We start from the raw sequence: 22,014 nt of genomic DNA on the forward strand, positions 1-22,014 counted from the left end.
TGTTTAACAAGAAGAAAACACAGTCTACAGCAGGGAACAAACAGCACACATAAAAACCATCCGGAGCAACAACCAAACACGAGCCGCGCTAAACACTACGCCTGCGGATGCGCAGCACCACCTGTAGTATCTTTCATGAGCGAGACCAAAGTTGTAGCTTCATTCATCAGCGTCTGCACCCCCTTGCATCTTTCAGCAGCCTTGCTTAATATAGCAAAAACATGCATATCATAAAAATAACCTCAATATAGGATACATCACCACGGGAAAGGCATGCCTTGGAGCATCCGGGTGCCCCACACACCTATATAAAAATAACAATTAAAAGATATCTAAAATTTTGGGATATGAAACCTGAGTCCCATTGTACACCCATGTTCATTTTAGTGGGGAATGGTTGCCCGTGGTATCCTGTTGGGAAACGTAGCAGAAATTCAAAATTTTCCTACGTGTCACCAAGATCTATCTATGGAGAAACCAGCAACGAGGGGAAGGAGAGTGCATCTACATACCCTTGTAGATCGCTAAGCGGAAGCGTTCAATGGAACGGGGTTGATGGAGTCGTACTCGCCGTGATTCAGATCACCGATGACCTAGTGCCGAACGGACAGCACCTCCGCGTTCAACACACGTACGGAGCGGATGACGTCTCCTCCTTCTTGATCCAGCAAGGGGAAAGGAGAGGTTGATGAAGATCCAGCAGCACGACGGCGTGGTGTTGGATGCAGCAGAACTCCGGCAGGGCTTCGCTAAGCAACTACGGGAGGAGGAGGAGGTGTTGCAGGGAGGAGGGAGGCGCCAGGGCTTATGGGTGCGGCCACCCCTCCCTCCCCTCCCTTTATATAGGCGCAAGAGAGGGGGGAGGGCGCAGCCTTGCCCCTTCCTCCCAGGAAGGGGTGCGGCCAAGAGGGGGGGAGGAGTCCATCCTCCCCAAGGCACCTCGGAGGTGCCTTCCCCTCTTTGGACTCTCCCCTCTCCAAGTCTCCTTGGCGCATGGGCCTCTTGGGGCTGGTGCCCTTGGCCCATATGGACCAAGGCGCACCCCCTACAGCCCATGTGCCCCCCCGGGGCAGGTGGACCCCCTCGGTGGACCCCCGGACCCCTTTCGGCACTCCCAATACAATACCGATAAAGTGCGAAACTTTTCCCGCGACCAAAATAAGACTTCCTATATATAAATCTTTACCTCCGGACCATTCCGGAACTCCTCATGACGTCCGGGATCTCATCCGGGACTCCAAACAACATTCGGTTTGCTGCATACTCATATTCATACAACCCTAGCGTCACCGAACCTTAAGTGTGTAGACCCTACGGGTTCGGGAGACATGCAGACATGACCGAGACGGCTCTCGGACAATAACCAACAGCGGGATCTGGATACCCATGTTGGCTCCCACATGTTCCATGATGATTTCATTGGATGAACCACGATGTCGAGGATTCGATCAACCCCGTATGCAATTCCCTTTGTCAATCGGTACGTTACTTGCCCGAGACTCGATCGTCGGTATCCCAATACCTCGTTCAGTCTCGTTACCGGCAAGTCACTTTACTCGTACCGTAATGCATGATCCCGTGACCAACCACTTGGTCACTTTGAGCTCATTATGATGATGCATTACCGAGTGGGCCCAGAGATACCTCTCCGTCATACGGAGTGACAAATCCCAGTCTCGATCCGTGTCAACCCAACAGACACTTTCGGAGATGCCTGTAGTGCACCTTTATAGTCACCCAGTTACGTTGTGACGTTTGATACACCCAAAGCACTCTTACGGTATCCGGGAGTTACACGATCTCATGGTCTAAGGAAGAGATACTTGACATTGAAAAAACTCTACGCGATCTTGTGCTATGCTTAGGATTGGGTCTTGTCCATCACATCATTCTCCTAATGATGTGATCCCGTTATCAATGACATCCAATGTCCATGGTCAGGAAACCGTAACCATCTATTGATCAACGAGCTAGTCAACTAGAGGCTTACTAGGGACATGGTGTTGTCTATGTACCCACACATGTATCTGAGTTTCCTATCAATACAATTATAGCATGGATAACAAACGATTATCATGAACAAGGAAATATAATAATAACTAATTTATTATTGCCTCTAGGGCATATTTCCAACAGTCTCCCACTTGCACTAGAGGCAATAATCTAGTTCACATCGCCATGTCATTAACACTGACAGGTCACATCGCCATGTGACCAACATCCAAAGAGTTTACTAGTGTCATTAAACTAGTTCACATCATCATGTGATTAAGACTCAATGAGTTCTGGGGTTTGATCATGTTCTGCTTGTGAGAGAGGTTTTAGTCAACGGGTCTGCAACATTCAGATCCGTGTGTACTTTGCAAATCTCTATGTCATATTGTAAATGCTGCTTCCACGCTCCACTTGGAGCTATTCCAAATGGTTACTCCACTATACGTATCCGGTTTGCTACTCAGAGTCACTCGGATAGGTGTTAAAGCTTGCATCGACGTAACCCTTTACGCCGAACTCTTTATCACCTCCATAATCGAGAAACATGTCCTTATTTGTTACAAGGACAATTTTGACCGCTGTCTAATGATCCATTCCTGGATCATTCTTGTACCCCTTGACTGACTCATGGCAAGGCACACTTTCGGTGCGGTACACAGCATAGCATACTATAGAGCCTACGTCTGAAGCATAGGGGACGACATTCGTCCTTTCTCTCTCTTCTGCCGTGGTCGAGCTTTAAGTCTGAACTTCATACCTTACATCTCAGGCAAGAACTCCTTCTATGACTGATCCATCTTGAACACCTTCAAGATCATGTCAAGGTATATGCTCATTTGAAAGTACCATTAAGCATTTTTGATCTATCCTCATAGATCTTGATGCTCAATGTTCAAGTAGCTTAATCCAGGTTTTCTATTGAAAAACACCTTTCAAATAACCCTATATGCTTTCCAGAAATTCTACATCATTTCTGATCAACAATATGTCAACAACATATACTTATCAGAAATTCTATAGTGCTCCCACTCACTTCTTTGGAAATACAAGTTTCTCATAAACTTTGTATAAACCCAAAATCTTTGATCATCTTATCAAAGTGCATATTCCAACTCCGAGATGCTTACTCCAGTCCATGGAAGGATTGCTGGAGCTAGCATACCTGTTAGCATCCTTAGGATCGACAAAACCTTTCTGATTGTATCACATACAACCTTTCCTTACGAAAACTGGTAAGGAAACTCGTTTTGACATCCATCTGCCAAATTTCATAAATGCAGCTAATGCTAACATGATTCCGACGGACTTTAAGCATCGCTACGAATGAGAAAATCTCATCGTAGTCAACTCCTTGAACTTGTGAAAAACTCTTCGCCACAAGTCGAGCTTCATAGACGGTGACATTACTGTCCATGTCCGTCTTCTTCTTAAAGATCCATTTATCTCAATGGCTTGCCGATTATCGGGCAAGTCCACCAAAGTCCATGCTTTGTTCTGATACATGGATCCTATCTCGGATTTGATGGTTTCTAACCATTTGTCGGAATTTGGGCCCACCATCGCTTCTCCATAGCTCGTAGGTTCATTGTTGTCTAGCAACATGACCTTCAAGACAGGATCACTGTACCACTCTGAAGCAGTACACATCCTTGTCACCCTACGAGGTACGATAGTGACTTGATCCGAAACTTTATGATCACTATCATAAGCTTCTACTTCAATTGGTGTAGGTGCCACAGGAACAACTTCCTGTGCCCTGCTGCACACTAGTTGAAGTGACGGTTCAATAACCTTATCAAGTCTCCACCATCCTCCCACTCAACTTTTCGAGACAAACTTTTCCTCGAGAAAGGACCCGATTCAAGAAACAATCCATATTGCTTTCGGATCTGAATTAGGAGGTATACCCAACTGTTTTGGGTGTCCTATGAAGATGCATTTTATCCGCTTTGGGTTCGAGCTTATCAACCTGAAACTTTTTCACATAAGCGTCGCAACCCCAAACTTTTAAGAAACGACAACTTAGGTTTCTTCAAACCATAATTCAAACGGTGTCATCTCAACGGAATTACGTGGTATCCTATTTAAAGTGAATGTGGTTGTCTCTAATGCCTAACCCATAAACGATAGCGGTAATTCGATAAGAGACACCATGGTACGCACCATATCCAATATGGTGCAACTATGATGTTCGGACACACCATCACACTATGGTGTTCCAGGCGGTATTAATTGTGAAACAATTTCCACAATGTCTTAATTACGTGCCAAAGCTTGTAACTCAGATACTCATCTCTATGATCATATCAAACACATTTTATCCTCTTGTCACAATGATCTTCAACTTCACTCTGAAATTACTTGAATCATTCAATAATTCAGACTTGTGTTTCATCAAGTAAATATACTCAACATCTACTTGAATCATCTGTGAAGTAAGAACATAATGATATTCACTGCATGCCTCAACACTCATTGGATTGCTCACATCAAAATGTGTTACTTCCAACAAGTTGCTATCTTGTTCCATCTTACTGAAAACGAGGCTTTTCAGTCATATTGCCCATGTGGTAAGATTTGCATATCTCAAGTGATTCAAAATCAAGTGAGTCCAAACGATCCATCTGCATGGAGTTTCTTCATGCGTATACACCAATAGACATGGTTCGCATGTCTCAAACTTTTCAAAAACTAGTGAGTCCAAAGATCCATCAACATGGAGCTTCTTCATGCGTTTTATACCAATATGACTTACATGGCAGTGCCACAAGTAAGTGGTACTATCATTACTATCTTATATCTTTTGGCATGAAAATGTGTATCACTACGATCGAGATTCAATAAACCATTCCTTTAGGTGCAAGACCACTGAAGGTATTGTTCAAATAAATAGAGTAACCATTATTCTCCTTAAATGAATAACCGTATTGCAACAGACATAATCCAATCATGTCTATGCTCAACGCAAACACCAATCTCGATGGTAGAGGGAGCGTGCGATGCTTGATCACATCAACCTTGGAAACACTTCCAACACGTATCGTCAGCTCACCTTTAGCTAGTCTCCGTTTATTCCGTAGCTCTTTTATTTCGAGTTACTAACACTTAGCAACTGAACGGTATTTTAATACCCTGGTGCTACTAGGAGTACTAGTAAAGTACACATTAACATAATGTATATCCAATATCCTTCTATCGACTTTGCCAGCCTTCTCATCTACCAAGTATCTAGGGTAATTCTGCTCCAGTGGTTGTTCCCCTTATTACAGAAGCACTTAGTCTCGGGTTTGGGTTCAACCTTGGGTTTCTTCACTAGAGCAGCAGCTGATTTGCCGTTTCATGAAGTATCCCTTCTTCCCCTTGCCCTTCTTGAAACTAGTGGTTTCACCAACCATCAACAATTGATGCTCCTTCTTGATTTCTACTTTCGCGATGTCAAACAACGCGAATACCTCAAGGATCATCATCTCTATCCTTGATATGTTATAGTTCATCACGAAGCTCTAGCAGCTTGGTGGCAATGACTTTGGGGAAACATCACTATCTCATCTGGAAGATCAACTCCCACTCGATTCAAGTGATTGTTGCACTCAGACAATCTGAGCACAAGCTCAACGATTGAGCTTTTTCTCCTGAGTTTGCAGGCTAAGAAAATCGTCGAAGGTCTTATACCTCTTGACGTGGGCACGAGCCTGAAATCTCAATTTCAGCCCTCGAAACATCTCATATGTTCCGCGATGTTTCAAAAACGTCTTTGGTGCCTCTACTTAAACCATTTAACTGAACTATCACGTAGTTATCAAAACGTGTATGTCCGATGTTCGCAACATCGACAAACAACGTTTGGGGTTCAGCACACTGAGCGGTGCATTAAGGACATAAGCTTTCTACTGATCGCATAATCGCTACTATCAACTTTCAACTATATTTTCTCTAGGAACATATCTAAACAGTGGAACTAAAGCGCGAGCTTACGGCATAATTTGCAAAGATCTTTTGACTATGTTCAGGATAATTAAGTTCATCTTATGAACTCCCACTCAGATAGACATCCCTCTGGTCATCTAAGTGATTACATGATCCGAGTCAACTAGGCCGTGTCCGATCATCACGTGAGACAGACTAGTCATCATCGGTGAACATCTTCATGTTGATCGTATCTACTATACGACTCATGCTCGACCTTTCGGTCTCTGTGTTCCGAGGCCATGTCTGTACATGCTAGGCTCGTCAAGTTAACCCTAAGTGTTTCGCGTGTGTAAATCTGTCTTACACCCGTTGTATGTGAACGTAAGAATCCATCACACCCGATCATCACGTGGTGCTTAGAAGCGACGAACTTTAGCAACGGTGCACAGTTAGGGGAGAACACTTCTTGAAATTGTTGTAAGGGATCATCTTATTTACTACCGTCATTCTAAGTAAACAAGATGCATAAACATAATAAACATCACATGCAATTATATAGTAGTGACATGATATGGCCAATATCATATAGCTCCATTGATCTCCATCTTCGGGGCTCCATGATCATCATCGTCACCGGCATGACACCATGATCTCCATCATCGTGTCTCCATGAAGTTGTCTCGCCAACTTATTACTTCTACTACTATGGCTACCGGTTAGCAATAAAGTAAAGTAATTACATGGCGTTTTTCAATGACACGCAGGTCATACAATAAATAAAGACAACTCCTATGGCTCCTGCCGGTTGTCATACTCATCGACATGCAAGTCGTGATTCCTATTACAAGAACATGATCAATCTCATACATCACATATCATTCATCACATTCTTCTTGGCCATATCACATCACATAGGATACCCTGCAAAAACAAGTTAGACGTCCTCCAATTGTTGTTTGCATGTTTTACGTGGCTGCTATGGGTTTCTAGCAAGAACATTTCTTACCTACACAAAACCACAACGTGATATGCCAATTGCTATTTACCCTTCATAAGGACCCTTTTCATCGAATCCGTTCCGACTAAAGTGGGAGAGACTGGCACCCGCTAGCCACCTTATGCACCAAGTGCATGTCAGTCGGTGGAACCTGTCTCACGTAAGAGTACGTGTAAGGTCGGTCCGGGCCGCTTCATCCCACAATACCGTCGGAACAAGATTGGACTAGTAACGGTAAGCATATTGAACAAAATCAACGCCCACAACTACTTTGTGTTCTACTCGTGCAAAGAATCTACGCAATAGACCTAGCTCATGATGCCACTGTTGGGGAACGTAGCAGAAATTCAAAATTTTCCTACGTGTCACCAAGATCTATCTATGGAGAAACCAGCAACGAGGAGAAGGAGAGTGCATCTACATACCCTTGTAGATCGCTAAGCGGAAGCGTTCATGAGAACAGGGTTGAACTTAAGAGGAGTAGCTGCTTTTCAAATCGTCAATCATTTGGTTACCCTGGTGATACAGCCCCACCCGTCCACCCATCAACCATTGCCCTCTGCTATTCAACGGTTGGTCACTAATATCAACTAGCGATGTACACCATCCGTCCCATAGTGTCAAAAACACTATTATATTATGAGTTGAAGGGAGTACTTCGCACTAACTTGTCTACTGTCTAGGCAGAAACTACTCACCAACTAGCGCAAAGGATACAAGCGTTCACACATGTTAGTTGGAGCGTTCAGGCACATGGGGGAATTTTGAGCGTTTGCACACACGATGAGTTGGACTGTTCATGAGTAAATTGTAAAAAACCATCACAATTTGGGACCCTAATTCAAAAAATCGTCATTATTCTGCTTTTTTTTGTCAATAATCCACCAACATTGTGGTCACAGTTTTCAAAAAACGCTGATTGCCCAGATATGTCCCACTGTAAGGGATGACATGGCAACCAAAAGTAACGGCGTTTGACTGGAGTTTCGTTCACCGTTAAAATAGATATGGGCACGCATGTCAGTGTCATGTTTCTCCTCCGATAAAAAAATACACATGGAAATGTCCCGGTCAACCAACGAGTAGATCTCACTAGCAATCGCAGTCGTCCTCGTTCTCCCGATCCACACAACAGCCCCCGCCGCCCCGATCTGGAAGCAGGGTATACCACGCCGGGACGCCAGTAGCCGCCGGTGAGACAAGCCGCTGCCGCCCCGCCGTTCTTTCTCTGCCGCCGGCGAGGTAAGACGTCGCCACCCTGCCGTTCTTTGTTGTGCCTCCGCCAATTCATGGCTACATGATTCCGGAAGGAGCAGCAGCAACAGTAGGGGTGATGAGGGCGGGACGGAGCAGCGGGCGGCAGCTGGAGGGAGCTGCACCGCCGGGGTCACGCCGGCCTAGCCGCGGACATGGGTGGCCTGGGTCAAACGAGCCGTCCCTGACTCCTAGCTGCCGGTCCACCTCGCCGTGCTGGGGCGCTCTACCGGATGGGCGGCGGCAATTTAGGAAGGTTTCCGGGCGTGCAAAAATCCGGCACGGCGGTGGTGCGGATCCTGGGCCGCGGGAGCCGTGCCTCCCCGTCTCCTCCAACTCTGACGAGACACGGGAGAGAGCCGAGAGAAACAGAAGGGAGGGCTGGAGGCGGTGGCGCTGGGAGGCTCGTTCGCCGGCAGTTGGGCTGGCCGGAGCCGGCGGGCCATGCGTGTAATTGAGGCGCGATGTGCTCCTCTTCTCTGGCGACTGCGTGTGGAGAAAAGGTCAGGGGAGACGGGTTGACCAGTAGCGCCGTCTCGGCCGTGGGACGCATGACAGTGGACCCCAGGTGTCAGGTTTTCAGTTAAACGACTCTAATCCAGCTATCATCGCTTTTTGAAAACTGTCACCACAATGTTGGTGTTTTTTTGTAAAAAAAAAAAAGAAGAATGGTGGCGGTTTTCTGAATTAGGGTCCTCAATTGTGGTGGTTTTTTACAATTTACTTGAGTGTTCATACTAGAAAATTTTGCAAGAAAATTTTGTGAAGGAATTTCTGCCAGAAATCAGCATTTTGCAAGAAAAACGATTTATCGCGCGAAAAAAATCGTCGGATTCGTCCCCTAGCTCTTTAGAATTCTTTCCATCCAGTAATAAAAAATCCCGCAATGCTCCACTATCCCACATTCGTCAATGTACTATACCAATATCAAATAATATGCGATTTACATATAAGAAATTTTATTAAAATCTCCTCCTCTTGCCCGGATTACTTCTCTCGATGGTTACTTTTCCCCCGGTGCTCTTCGGCAAATCTAGCATGGGGCAATTTGCCATGAGGTGTTGGAACCCGTCGGTTACCACGACTGCATCCATGACTTCCCGCGACGACGATATAAACTCTAGGCATGCATCCTTGAGCTGGTCAGAGCTGTGGTGAGTTGCTAGTGCCAATGTACTCGTGACTATGCTCGCGTCGATGTTTCTGCACAACCTCTTTTCGCACATCACCTTCAACCTGTCCAGCCCGTACCGGACCGCACCGACTAGCAAATGCTGCATCGTGGCTGCATCGTAATTGCCTTCACCACACGGCGGCAGTGAATCCGTGTAGACGTAGTGCAGAAGCATCTCGAAGATGGCTGGCTCCATGTCGGCAATCTCTACGCACCGTGTGTCCTTATCCATCATGGGGCCAAAGAGTGCTTCGAAGACGGGCGACTGTGCGGCAAGCATGAACCTGTGCGCGCTGAACTCCCTGCCGCCCACGAGGAACGTGATGTCGGTGCCTCTCCCCTTCTTGAGGGTGCGGTGGAGGCGGCCGGGCAGCTCCGGCGGAGGGTCCACGATCAGGCTTCTCTTGCACTCCGCTGATGGTTCTTGATCACGGCGAGAACCCACCTTAGCGTTAGGAGGCGAGATGACGATTTCAGCTTCGATTTCTCCACAAATTCGGGAAATCCCAGGCTATCATTTTCTTTCCCTGTAGAAAAGATGAATTCCGGTACCTGGTGGGTTGCTTGTACGTTGCCTTGATATATAGTGCTCCCTCCGTCCGAAAAAGTTTGTCCTTCAAATAGATGTATCTAGCACCAAGTTAGTGCTAGATACAGCCATTTGAGTGACAAGCTGTCTCGAACGGAGGGAGTATTATATATCATCGCGGTTCTGGTATGATTCTAGGTGTGGTGTGCCGTAAGCCCGTAAACTTCTCCAATTGCCTCATTCCGTACGCCTTGCTGTTCCATTCCGACTTGGCAACTTTTTAAAAAAGGGTTTCCTCGCTTTATATTCCAAAGTAATCAACATTGTACACATCGTATTGCTGGGCGAGCAGCACATCAAGTCTAAAAAAGAAGAAGAAGAAACAAATGCCAACAGCGGCAGCTCAAAGCACGGAAGGCCCGCCACCGCTACGTCCTCCGGAAACAAACCACCACAGTCCAAAGCTCCGATCAACCGCGCACTAAGCAGCACCTCCAAGAAGGGATGCGACACCGACGACGCTGCTGCCCGGACGAGTCCTAGGGTTTTCCTAGTACGCGCAGGGAAGTGGGGGATGGCTACCACCGACACCCTCCAAGAAGGAATAGTGGCACCCGCCGGTGTCACCGCATCGGAGGTGGACGAACCGGCAAGGATTTCTCCGGCACTCCAAACCCCACCACTCAACCGGAGCCGACCATGTCACAAAGTGATAACATGTCACAAAGTGCTTACGCTGGAGCATCGGGTGGAGCTCGTGCCCGAGATGCACATCGCCGAGGCACGACGCGCTGACCGCATTACGATTGGTCTACCTTAGACCTCTTCAGATCCAACCTCAGGGAGGAGGAGAGGATAAAGACACGGCTCCCATGGGTTTGACCATATCGTTGGATTCCTCATCGGCGGGTTTGGCATGGAAGAGGCAGACAAGTAATTCCACCTAACCCAAGCCACAAGGGTGGACCACCTCGCGGCGGAAGTGCAGATCCGCAGTGAGCATAAGGGCGTTGCCTCATTCGGAGAGCTAGTCGACAATCTCGACCTCATGGTTGAGAAGTAGGCCATTCTTGAGTTGCTCGAGTCCGAGCTGGTGGTTGTGGAAAATCATGTGTTATCTACCTCCGCAACATCAAGCGAAGCGGCTTTTCATGGACGATGACGAGGAGGAGGAGACACCCTTGAGAGTCTCCATGTTGCCAATGACCACGAGGCCGGTGTTTCTGGCAAGGAGATCATCAACATCACCGACTACAACGAGTAGGGGTACGTTAGTTTTCCTTCAAATGTAGCTTGTTTTTATGTATGTTTCATGGAGTTCTAATATCTTATCTAAGTTCCATGGAATTACCTAGAAATGATAGCTTGCAAATAGGGGGCTTGGTTGTGCAAACGGACAAATGGGGGCATTGCCCGATTCGACTGTACATCTCGACGGGAGGCCTTATTTGGTTGACACAAAAGGTCGGTATTAAAGACCACTACCCAGGGATTCAGCTGAGTCCATTACCATGCCAAACAATGTATTAATTACAATCTAATGTCTCTCTCTTCACTTCTTGGCTCCATTTTGTATTTGCCTCATGAGCGTACGTAACGGCCGGGTCATCTAGTTTTCAAGTTAACGGACTAAAATGTAACCACCACACGAGATGGACCAAAACGATCTCACCGTCCAACTTTATGGATTCCGAATGCATTACATCATTATATTGGTATTTCAAATCATTATACTTTGTCATGGGAACTATTATATGATGTTGCAAGTACATTTTTGCTTGCTACTATGCTAGTTCAGGCTAAGAGTATATATTTTAACAACTAGACTAGTGCGGAAATTTAAATATGTTAACTTTAAAGGAAAAGTTTAGTACTCTACCAACCTCAAACAATACGGGATTTATATATAAGAAATTTTAAAGTCTCTTCTCCACTTCTTGCTTGGATTACTTCCTCTGGATGGTTACTTCTTCCCCGGTGTTCTTCTGCAAATCTAGCATGGGGCAACTTGCCATGAGGTGTTGGAACCTGTCGGTCACCACGACTGCATCCATGACTTCCCGCGACGATGACATAAACTTTAAGCATGCTTCCTTGAGCTGGTCACAGTAGTGGTGAGTTGCTAGTGCCAATGTGCTCATGACTGTGCTCGCGTTGATATTTTCCCACAACCTCTTTTCGCACATCACCTTCAACCTCTCCAGCCCATACCGGTCCGCGGCGACTAGCAAATGCTGCATCCTGGCTGTATCGTAATTGTCTTGTCTTTGCCACACGGCGGCAGTGAATCCGTGTAGACGTAGTGAAGAAGCATCTCGAAGATGGCCGGCTCCATGTCGACAACTATGATCCGCCGCACGTCCTTCTGCGCCATCGGGCCAAAGAGCTGAGCTTCGAAGACTGGCGACTGAGCGGCCAGCATGAACTTGTGCGCTCTGAACTCCCTGCCCCCCACGAGGACCCTGATGTCGGTGCCTGTCCCGTTCTTGAGGGCGCGATGGAGGCGGCCGGGCAGCTCCGGCGGAGGGTCCACGATAAGATTGCTCTTGCACTCCGAGGGTGGTTCTTTGACCACAGCGAGCACACACCTTATCGTTAGGATACATGACGATCTCAGCTTCGATTTCTCGACAAAGTCGGAAAAGCCCCAGGTTTCCTTCTCACCGAAGATGAATCCAGGTATCTGCCTGGTTGCATGTACGTTGCCTTGATCGTCCAGCATGGTTAAGGTGAAGCTTGTCCCCACCCCGTCCTTGGCCTGGCTGAGACAACACAAGTAGACTGACGCGTAGCCGGCTACTTCCGCTCCGTCCGGGTAGAACATGATGCTCCAATCGTAGCCGCCGACCCTGAACGCGCTGGAGGTTACGCGGTTTCGGATGCACATGCCATCGAGCAGCGGGTAGTTGATCACCACGAAATCGTGTGTCGCGCCATCCACGACGCACCTCGACGACGTCCGGATGCCTTCGCCGTGATCAACTGCGGCGGCCGCGTTGTGAGCCATGGCGGACGAGAACGCGCGCGGCGGCTATACGTGTTCCCGGCCAATATCGATCGACGATCTCCCCTCCAGCACGCACGGGTATTCCTTTTCTGATGTATGTACTATATATCATCGGCAGTTCTCGTATGATTCTAGGTGTGGTGCGCCGTACGGGTGCTGGACTTGGCACCTCCCCGGAGTTTTACTTTTGTACGATTGCTTCCATGTTTCTTGACTTGTTAAAACTGCAGCTTCCGCGTGGAGAAGCAAACACTGACCGGTGGAACAGCGGATGGGTTTGTGTTTACTTGAAATACACTTCGGCGCGTCTTCAGGGTCTGGGTGACGCTCGTGAACGGGTCGAACCCGACCGACGACTTGAGCTTCAGGTCCGGGAACTGCTTCGTCAGGGCCTCGTCCATCCCGGGCATGGACATCATCTGCGCAAGCTGGTCCTGCGGCGTGTCCTTGATCTTGCTCGGGTCGTAGCCGAAGCCGGCGGCATATGACTTTGTACTTCTCGATGAACTCCGGTCCGGGATTTGGTGTTCTCGAGTATATCTGATTCAGTGCCAGGCAAAGATTATTTTGAGAACAAGAGTGCATCAGATAGTTAGGTGACTTCAACAACACAAAGTATACACTAGCTAGGTGTCGCCGCGGTATGAGATCATGTGGGAGCGGGCTCCTGCGCTACCGACAGTGATTGAGAGCAGATGGAGAAGGAGTAAGCCAGCTGCGAATTTGGGGGCCGTGCGGGACGCCCTCAAAGAAATGATGACTGAGCTGCGATCCTGGAGCAAGCAAAACTTTGGGCATGTTTCTTCGGAGATTGAGAAACTTCGAGGAGAACTTGCGGACCTCCAGCTTCGGGATGCGGATAGGGCATTGATTCGGCAGCAGATGAATGCCTTGGATGAATTACTATACAGAGAGGAAATGTTGTGGCTCCAGAGGTCGAGGATTACGTGGCTAAAGGAGGGGGAGAGGAACACGGCATATCTTCATCGGCGAGCAGTTTGGCGCGCACGTCGAAACTTTATTCAGCGCCTCCGCCGAGAGAATGGCTCGTGGTGTACCATCCCGTCTGATATGGAACGTATGGCGACCTCATATTTCAAGGAGGTATATTCCAAAGATCCGACGCTTTCGCCGGAGGTGGTGTTAGGGGGGTATTGTACCTAAAGTCACCCAAGCAATGATCGATGCACTTTGTGCTCCCTTTTCAGAAGAGGAGATTTCTACCGCACTCTTTCAAATTGGCCCTATCAAGGCGCCAGGTACTAATGGGCTGCCAGCTAGGTTTTACCAGAGAAACTGGGCGGTGTTGAAGACAGAGATTGTGGCTGCAGTTTTGGACTTCTTTAAGTCAGGAATAATGCCGGACAGGGTAAATGATACAGCTATCGTTCTTATTCCGAAAGTTCCACACCCAAAGGAGCTCAAGGAATTTAGACCGATTAGCTTATGTAATGTGTTATACAAAATTGTTTCGAAATGTCTCGTCAACCGACTTCGGCCTAAACTTGGAGATTTGATTTCTGAAAATCAGAGTGCCTTTATTCCAGGACGTTTGATTTCTGGTAATTCTATCATTGCCTTTGAGTGCATACATCATATACAGTCGCTGAAGCACACCAGACCGGCGGCGTGTGCTTACAAACTGGATCTCTCAAAGGCTTATGATCATGTATATTGCGATTTTTTGGAGCAAGCACTGATTAAATGGGGCTTTTCTTTGGAGTGGATCGCTTGGATTATGGCGTGTGTTACATCGGTGAAATATTCGGTGAAGTTCAACGGGAGGATACTAGAGTCATTTACCCCATCTAGGGGTTTGAGGCAAGGTGATCCACTGTCCCCCTTCTTGTTCCTATTTGTTGTTGATGCTCTATCCTCTCTTCTCACAAATTCAGTTAACAATGGGGAGTTGAGAGGGGTATCAATCTGCCAGGGTGCACCGGTGATTTCTCAGTTTGCGGATATGATACCATGTTACTCTTTGAAGCGTCAACCCAGCAAGCAAGCGTTGTCAAAGGTTTGTTGAACACATATACCTCAGCGACGGGTCAACTTATTAACCCAGGGAAGTGTTCCATCCTGTTCTCAGATAACTGCATGCAGTCGGTGGCGGACGAAGTGAAACATATCCTGGATATTACTCAGCTGGTTTTTGAGCCTAAATACTTGGGCTTACCGGTCCCGGAAGGAAGAATGCATAAAGGACAGTTTGAGACTATCCAAGAGAGATTACGGAAGAGACTTGTTGATTGGAGCGAGCAGTATGTATCATCGGGCAACAAGGAGATCTTATTAAAGGCAGTTGCGCAAGCAATACCAACCTATGTCATGAGTGTTTTCCGTCTTCCTGCTTCGGTTTGTGATGATCTCACACGGATGATGAGACAATATTGGTGGGATGTGGAGAATGGCAAAAGGAAGATGGCATGGCTCAGTTGGGAAAAAATGGTGCTACCCAAGGATAGTGGGGGTATGGGGTTCCGAGATATGAGAGCTTTTAACCAAGCATTGCTTGCTAAACAAGCGTGGAGATTATTGGACAGCCCCGATAGCCTATGTGCCCGCTTGCTTCGGGCAAAGTATTATCCTGACGGGAACTTGTTGGACACAGTGTTCCCTACATCATCGTCAGCAGTGTGGAGAGGCATCACACATGGCTTGGAGCTGCTCAAGAAGGGGCTGATATGGAGAGTAGGTGACGGGTCTTTGATTAAAACTTGGAGAGATGCATGGATTCTGAGGGGTTATGACTTTAAACCTATCATCCCGAAGGGTACTTGCAGGTATAACTGGGTGTCAGATTTTCTCGAGGAGTCTGGCGCCTGGAATGTACAACGTATCCGGCGATACTTTTGGGATATGGATGTCCGAGAAATTTTGATGATACGTACATCTCCTAGAAGGGGACAAGACTTTCTCGCATGGTTCCCGGAGAAGAGTGGAAGGTTTACTGTGAAGAGTGCGTACCGGCTAGCGACTTCTCATATGCACACGGGGTTGGGCGCGTCAAGTGCCTCGCCGGATGGCCAGCGTCCGATCTGGCGAAGGGTCTGGGAGGCCAAGGTTCCCCTTAAGATGCGTATCCTTGCTTGGAAAGTTGTGACCGGAGCACTAGCAACAAACGGATGCAAGAAATATCGGCATATTGCGACGCGCGATACATGTCCTCTCTGTGGAACGGAGAAAGAGTCGATCTTCCACGCGTTGGTGACTTGCATGCATGCTCGTCAGGTGTGGATGGCGATGCGCCAAGTTTGGGAGCTCCCTGACCCAGTGTTACTACAGGATTCTGGCAATGAATGGCTGCTAAATCTTCTGTTGCATTGTCATGATCACATGCGAGATTGTATCATCATGTTAATTTTGAGGATATGGTCCTTGCGGTCGGATTTGACTCATGGTAAAGCAGTGTCATCTGTGGAGGTGACAACGGAGTACTTACAGAGCTACATGTCCTCTCTGCACTAGGCTAGGAAATTCACCACCGAGGAGATCAAGAAAGGAAAGATGCCAATGAGGGAGGAAGCCCCGGTGAAACAGCAACCTGAAGCTATATACCTCAACCCTGGCCGAAGCCACCAGTGGGGCGAGTGGACTTATCAGTAGATGGAGCTTTTGATAGCTCAGACGGGTCGGCGGCCGCGGGTATGATTCTACGGCAGTCTGATGGGAGTGTTATTTTTGCAGCTTACAGATGCATCTTCAATTGCAATGACGCTCTGGAGGCCGAGATACATGCCTTAATGCAAGGCATGGCCTTGGCTATTCAACACTCAGAGCGGCCGGTTATTGTTCAGTCTGACTCCTCGGAAGCTTTGTGGGCGTTGGAAGGAGACAGTCTCTCCCGCTTCGCTTATGGACATTTAGTTGCTGAGATCCATCGTCTTATGGGTGAAAGGGAGTTTATTCCTTCGAAGGTTAAACGTGATCAAAATAGGGTAGCAGATCAATCGGCTGGCGTTCTATAGTTGTACGGAGAGTACTACTGCTATATGGCTAGGTAGGAGTCCACCTTGTGTGGAGGAACTTGTGCCACTTGATTGTATCCCTATTGCTCTGGAATAAAATCCTTTTACGCTCGCAAAAAAAAAGTATACACTATCTAGAATCTACATTAAGATGGCAATATATTCGTGAGATGGTTAGACAAGAATGGTTTGTAGTGCGAAATTTTGATTATTCAAATTACGGACTTCACTCATTTTATTAAAACAAATTTCACTCAATTTAAAAACTTATTTCACTCCAAAGACTCATATAAAATAAATGGTTTTTACTCATTAGAAAAAATTGACTTCACTCGTTTGAAAAAATAGATTTTACTAACTTAAAAGATCGATTTCACTCATTTCAGTGAACAAATTTCACTCTATTCACAAACAGATTTCACTCATTTAAAAACATTACACTCATCTAAAAATAGGATATTTATGAAAAATAAATATTGAAAAAGGATGATTTCACATGTTTAAAAAACATGGTCCACTCATTTCCGAAACACAATCTCACTTGTTTAATAGAAAATACGATTAGAATCATTTCACTCATTTAAAAAAAAGTCAATTTTCATAGTTCAAAAAAAATCCTCTTTCAAAAAAGCAATTTCACTCACTTCAGAAAACTTACACTCACTAATTATTTCACTTTATTCAGATTTCACTCATTTTAAATTCATCAAATTTCACTCAATTCAAAAGTAGATTTCACACATTTCAAAAAACAAATTAACTCATTAAAAATTATTTCGGTGATTTTGAAATGCAGATTTCACTCATTCCATAGAAAATATTTCACTCATTTCAAAAATATATGTCACTCATTTAATAAATAAGATTTCACTCATCCTATATATACCTAAGGAGTTCATCCCTACTACCTTATTTATCTTAACATGCAACCTATCCACCTCATCAGATATGTCTCACACATGCCACCTCCCATTTATATGCACATGCCAGTCATTCATATCATCAAGCGCATGCAATCAATCAGTTTCCACCACATGCACACCCTCCACATCATCAAGTGCCCATGTAACCATTTGACTTTCTACTTTCTACTGCATGCATGCCCTACACATCGTCAAACAACATGAAAGGCATCCGCATCATTAAATCTTTTATTTTTATTTTTCAACAACAAGTAATTGAACTTGAATGTCACAAGACAATACAACATGCAACCACCCTGCATTTACCTCTTGGTAGTGTTGTACTATTCTCATACATTCTAAATTTATTTTTTATAAGTTCATTGCTAAATAAGTCCATAGCAACGCGGGAGGAGTTATCTAGTTTTATGAATATTTTACTCAATCCAAACTGCACACTTCACTTATTTTACAAAAATAGATTTCACTTATTTCAAAAACTAATTTCACCCATTTTAAAATTATATTTCACAAAAAAGACACTCATTTGAAATATATGATATTTGTGAAATTATTTATTTCAAATGTAATACTACCTCCATCCGGAATTAGTTGTCACTGAAATGGATGTATCTAGATGTATTTCAGTGCTAATACGTCCATTTTGAACGACAAGTAGTTCCTGACGGAGGAAGTAATTGCAATCATCTAAAAATGTTCCGCTCATTTTGAAAACCCAATTTCTCTCATTTTATGAAAAAATTCACTCACTTCATAAACTAATTTCACTCATTCGAAAATAGATATCACTCTCTTAAAAAAAAGGTTCACTCACTTCAAAAAAGAGATTTCACTCATTTCAAAAATATTGTCTCAATTTAAAGAAAACTTATTTTACTCATTTAAAAAAATTGATTTCCATCATATCAAAATGTATATTTCACCAATTGCTATAACACTGATTTCACTCATTTTAAAAAAAATCACACATCTGGAAAAACATTTTTCACTCATTTTGAAAATTCATTTCTCTCTTAAGAAATGTTGAATTCACTCATTCTATAACCGTCTCAAAAAATATGGCTTAATTCAAAAAATATTCACTCAATAAACTTTTTTGATTCCACTCAATTTATACAAACATATTTCATAGATTTCAAAAACTCACTCATTTCAAAAATAGATTTCAATCATTTAAAAAATGCAATTAGAAAATTTAATTATTCATTTATGAAAGGATTTCATTCATCATAAAATCCTGATTTCAATCCTTTAAAAAACTAATTTCACTCATTTCAATTGAACGAAATGTTTCAGTTTTTTTCAAATGCTAACTTCACTTATTTAAAAATATTAATTTATTTTGTTTAAGCACACTGGTATATGTGAAATATAGGTGAAATTGAAATGAATGAAATAAGCAACAACACAAAAATATTGAAATAAGGAGGTTCATAGATATCATATTTCATTTTCAGTTATATTTCATAAATATCAGATTCACAAACTAAAGTACCCAGCTTGACAAATAAGAAGTTTCACATACTGAAAAGGTTGAGTGAAATAAATGACTAAATCTATCAAATTTAAACGTGTTTGAAATGTATCCCAAGACTGGTCATTTTTTGAAATATGTGAAACATGCTATTTTTTGCAATATATGAAACATGTTATTTTTAAACTAATTGAAATATATTAAAGATTGATCTTGTTCTAAAGGTCATGTGACAAGGAATTTGAATATACAAATAATTTCAACAACAAAATTTTAGTGTGAGAGATACTGAACATCTTAATTTGTAAACAAAAATAAAATTCGTGCGTTTCTTTGGGATGGATAGAGAGGAGAGATGTTTTGAGAATGTATCATGTGCACTAGGTCCTCCAATAGATTTTTGGGCAATTAGATGAAGCCACTGAAGGGATCTACTTAGATTTGTCATCAAAAGTGCAGCTTCCGCGTGGAGAAGCAAACACCGATCAGTGGAACAGCGGATGGGTTTGTGTTTACTTGAAATACACTTCGGCGAGCTTCTTGAGGGTCTGGGTCACGCTCGTGAACAGGTCGAACGCGACCGACGACTTGAGCTTCAGGTCCGGGAACTGGTTCGTCAGGGCCTGGTCCATGCCGGGCATGGACATCATCTCCGCAAGCTGGTCCGAGGACACCTCGCAGTCCTGCGGCGTGTCCTTGATCTTGCTCGGGTCGTAGCCGAAGCCAGCGGCGTACGACTTGTACTTCTCGATGAACTCCGGTCCCGGGTTTGGCGTTCTTGAGTATATCTGGTTCAGTGCCACACAAAGATTATTTTCAGATCACGAGTGCATCAGATAGTTAGATGACTTCAACAACACAAAGTATACTCTAGAATCTACATTAAGATGGCAATATATTCCCGAGAAGGTTAGACATGAGTAGTTTGTAGTACCAAGAAATTCAGTTCCCCACCTGAATAAAGCTGGTGTCCTTTGCTCCAGACACGACGGCGTAATTGTCATAGTCAGTTGCTAGGACATCATATGGTAGCTTGGGTATGAACGGGAGTGTCGGGAATCGCAGAAAGCACTTGCTGCTGATCATCTCCTCCCTCTCGAGATCAGTCTCGGCGCTAGCCATGTCCTCTTGAGACAGGCATTGCACCTTCCCACGGATACCGATGATGTAACCGTCAGGTGAACCATGGACACAGAATGTCTCCACCTTGATTGCGCCCGCCTTCTCATCAAATGTATACACTCCCTGCAGCACCAGCAGCTTTCCGATCATATGATGCAAACAGCTTGCTAACAATAATTCAGTTAAATTCCGAGATGCCAATTTTTTTTTTCAGACACAATACAACTATTCTGTCTTCCTAAACCAGAGAAAGAAAAATCAGATTATTCAGTGTATGAGGGTGCTGTCATTGCAGTACCTGAGTACAATGGCAGTCTTCTTGTCCCTGACCAGCGAACCCGCGTTTGAGCGATGCGACCTCGAACCACCTACCGGAGTAGCGAACGGATCGAAGTTCTTGGCGGTCATGCCCTTGGTCATCATCATCATCCCATCATCGGAAGGGGCGTCGAATTTGAGAGGGACGGCGCCTTTGTCGGTGGTGGCCACCACCGCAACCTGGCACAAGCTGGGCCGGGCAAAGGTGTCTGCAGGAACAGCCTGGTCAACAAGAAGAGCGCATCGATACCATGCCTCAGGTCTGAACTGGTAAGGTAACCTTACTGTCTCTGTTTCTTTTTTTCTGTATATGAATAGCAGCTTTGTTGCTAAAATGGGCAGTTTGGCAATGGCAAAGCAGGTTTGCTCTCTGAGTTGTCTTTCTGAATTGGCTTAACTGGATCTGATGACAATTTAGTATACGCAGGTACCTGACTAGGTGGAGAGATGAAGAGGAGAGATGCAGCAAGGCACGAGAGGACATGCTTGGATATCCCACTGTTCCTCACTGGCCCTCTCTCTTCCGCAGAGCATCTGAAATTCATGCGCGTCGCAGGTCCACATTTTCTCCTGCCAAGAAGAAGCATTGGAGGGGAAGCATACAAGTTGTTAGGAACCGAAATCCGCGACCAATCCGATGCCTATTAAGACTTTTCTATGTACGTATCATTTGCTGAATGTGAAATTCGTAGTACTACCATGTACAGACTACAGAATGCAGCAACACCAATCCAAAATCCAAAAACCAGGACACATTGCAGCGACCGCAACCCGCCCTGATCTAGCCGCGGCGGATCCATCCATCCAACGCTTGAAGCGAAGCAACTAACCCAAGGAAGGAGCTCGCGCTGCTGCTACTGGTGGCCGGCGGTAGTACCTGGAGGGGCGGGCAGGGCGCGAGGCCGCGAACGGGAAGGAGGTGGAGCCCAGAAGCGGCAGGAGGGCCATGGCTCCCGGTGTCGGCGTCGGCGTCGGCGTCGGCGTCGGGTTCTCCGCGTTGTCGACGGACGGGGACGTTTTGTTGGGGTTCGGTTCGCGGTGGATTTCCTTTTCCCCACCATGATGTGGGCAGGTGGCGTTGGCAGCTTTGCTCGGGGAAGACGGTCGGTGGACGGGACGAGTCCGCCGGGGGAGCAGAGCAGAGCATCGTCATCCGGTGCCGCCCAATGGGCAGCCCCCACGTCCGCTCCAGCGCCGGGCCCGCCAGGCCCTCTCCGTATGTGTACCGAGCCCAGTGAGTGGCCCATCGAGAGTTAGCTGCACTCGTTACGTGGCCCAGTTTTTCAGTGGGCTTCAGTGGAAACGAAGCCTAAGAGGGTGGTGGAAGCCCACGAGGGCAGGCAC

The 22,014-nt window shown here is 45.7% G+C and overlaps 3 pseudogenes; all 3 read right to left on the bottom strand.

Moving 5' to 3' along the window:
• Window positions 1–9,117: 9,117 nt before the first annotated feature.
• Window positions 9,118–10,603, bottom strand: LOC119361215 (annotated as a pseudogene).
• Window positions 10,604–11,804: 1,201 nt separating this feature from the next.
• Window positions 11,805–12,865, bottom strand: LOC119361216 (annotated as a pseudogene).
• Window positions 12,866–19,527: 6,662 nt separating this feature from the next.
• LOC119365754 lies at window positions 19,528–21,672 on the bottom strand (annotated as a pseudogene).
• Window positions 21,673–22,014: the final 342 nt, after the last annotated feature.

Source organism: Triticum dicoccoides, chromosome 2B (assembly GCF_002162155.2).
Source record: "Triticum dicoccoides isolate Atlit2015 ecotype Zavitan chromosome 2B, WEW_v2.0, whole genome shotgun sequence".
Taxonomy (NCBI): domain Eukaryota; kingdom Viridiplantae; phylum Streptophyta; class Magnoliopsida; order Poales; family Poaceae; genus Triticum; species Triticum dicoccoides.